This window comes from Copadichromis virginalis, linkage group LG2 (assembly GCF_057382275.1).
Source record: "Copadichromis virginalis isolate Kocher_CV1m ecotype Utaka linkage group LG2, C_Virginalis_male_GT1.1, whole genome shotgun sequence".
NCBI lineage: Eukaryota > Metazoa > Chordata > Actinopteri > Cichliformes > Cichlidae > Copadichromis > Copadichromis virginalis.
This window is the reverse complement of record NC_140619.1, coordinates 24,762,686-24,765,470: the sequence shown is the minus strand read 5'-3', so window position 1 is coordinate 24,765,470 and position 2,785 is coordinate 24,762,686.

Here is a 2,785-nt window from a genome sequence, read left to right as displayed (position 1 = left end):
AAATACATCTGAAAACCAAAACACAATGGTGGTCTTGAAGTATCAAATTTTCATTACTATTTCTTATCCAATAGATTGCTATATGTTTCAAAATGGATCAAACCAAGCTCGCCAGACAGCCCTTGGCTGGACCTAGAACAAGCATTCTGTGATAAACTAAAATCTCTAATCTGCCTTTTATAAGCTTCAGCATTAATTATCATAACTGCATTAAAAGCCTTAACATAAACACCTCGTTGACAGTCTGATGGGAATTTTTTTTAAATAACTAAATCTACTCTTGTTCCATGTAAACTAACACCCATTCGGAACAATCCAGATATCTGTCAGAAGAAAAAAAAAACCTAAATTTTCCATCATGGCACGAAAAGTGAATAAAACCAGTAATATGTAAACGACCTGATTCTGGGTCAGAGTCTTGTGTGCAGGAAACTAAAGAGACAAATTAAAACTACACTTATTTTTTTATGGACAAACTTCAACCACATTTCACTCCCCTACCCTGGTGACTCTATAACTGCTATATAGTGCTGTGTTAGGTTTACAATATTTACAACCAGTCACCCTACCAGCATGTGGCGAATGGTTATGGCAGTTTCTTTAATATAAACACTCTATCCACAATGAATACATTCTGGAAGCGAACCAAAGCAAACTAGTATTTTTAAAGCAGGACAGGTTATAGGATTAAAGCACAAACCTGAGAACACAGTAATGTCCAGCTCTCTTCCATCCACTTTTTCACCAAGCTTCCTGCAGTGTCCACAATACCTTGATGAAAAATGCATCAGCTGTCTCCGCTGCCCCTGTTTCTCTGTCCTCCCCCTTCCACTCATGGTCTAGCAGAAAACTCGACCAAAATCGGACAGGTGAAGTTGTCAGTCTAGACAGGCAGGTGTGAACCAGGATGACTGTCCTCACAGAAGTGTGCCTGTGCACAGTAATTACTCATGCAAGTGAGAGGTACATTTTGAGATGCAAGCAGAGGAGGATGAATATACAAATCATCTGTGACCTGTATAAAACTGACAGAGTTTGACTGAAGCTTGTTATTTCAGCACTAGCTTTAATGTGATATACAGCAACCTTTTATTGTCTATTCGTCTTATTTTTCTGCTTATTTTGCATGAAGGACACATTAAAGATTATGGATTATAAAACCATCTATACAAATATAAATCTGTAATTAATATGATTGTGTTATATATCCAAGATCTGGAGTTGATTCTTGTTGTTAAACTTGCATGTATTAGCTGTTCACTGGAACTCTCGGTACGAGGAGCAGAGATAATGATAGAGACAATCATCAGGCTGAAAAATCAAAAGGCACCTATCAGACATGCAGGGGTGAAATCAACAATGTACATTATTAAATGAAAGGTTGCACTGGCCAGCTCAGCAACAGAAAGCAACAAAAGGTGTCAAGGTTACCCCAGAGGACAAAAATGCTTAAAAAGTTTAACAGTTTTAATGACATGGTTTCCAGGAGCAACAATAACAATGGATGCCACAGGTCAGTATATCTGCAGGAGCCTAGGAAGAGTTTTCAGGTAAGTATCTTAGCTGGATTAAAAAACTGGAACAGCATTCAGGTAAGTCTGTTTTTTAGATATGTTTCCAAACAGGGAAGAGAGTGTCTTTTCTTCAGAGCTGTGCAGGCTGAGGCTCTCCTGGGTGAGTGTCTTTGGGCAGGAACGCTTCTTTCGTCTTCAAAGCTGTAACCAGTTCTCAAATCTCTGGGTAGGTAAGTAATGTTAACAGGTAGGGAGAGAGTGTATCTGTTAAGTAGCTGGTTGAATAATTCACAGGATTCCCTCTATGATTGAGGATAAGGCAGTACAAAGCTGGCAGAAACACAGAGGTAAGTAAAGCAGAGTTATTAGTGATCCTAGATAAACTACCACATGTGTAGGACAACAATCTGGGATTCTGGGTTTAAGTACTGCACTGATTGAAGGTGGCAAACAGGTTTGCCAGCTGCAACCTACTGAGACCACCAATGCAAGAGATTGGTTAATACCATCTTCACCAACATAGACATAGACAGAGGAAAGAGTGACAGGAGCAAGAGGGAGAGAACGAGAGAGAGCAGGAGTTCAAGGAAGACAAGAGGAACCATGAGAATGGTAAATGGCCTGTATTTATATAGCGCTTTACTAGTCCCTAAGGACCCCAAAGCGCTTTACACATCCAGTCATCCACCCATTCACACACTGGTGATGGCAAGCTACATTGTAGCCACAGCCACCCTGGGGAGCACTGACAGAGGCGAGGCTGCCGGACACTGGCGCCACCGGGCCCTCTGACCACCACCAGTAGGCAACGGGTGAACTGTCTCGCACAAGGACACAACGACCGAGACTGTCCAAGCCAGGGCTCGAACCAGTAACCTTCCGATTACAAGGCGAACTCCCAACTCTTGAGCCACGATCGCCCCACACATGAGAAGGGACGGAAGACCATGGAAGACAACTAAAGTGGATGACTGCAAACCCCTTCACAGCATCTAGCCATAACAAAAATACTCAACAATCAAGAGATGCCTTCATGTAGAGAAATTCACAGGGTTTACAATAAGATGCAAAGCACTGGTTAAACCCAAAAACAGGAAGACCAAATATCCTGCCCAGAACCTACCCAGTACTGAAAAAAATTAACAAATAAAACCAAAACGAACTGGTACCAGAATGATGTGAAGAAGAAAGAATGCAGTAGTAAAGAAACAGCTCATGATCTCAAGCAGACTACCTCACCTGTCAAACATGTTTCACTCGCTGGGCCCACG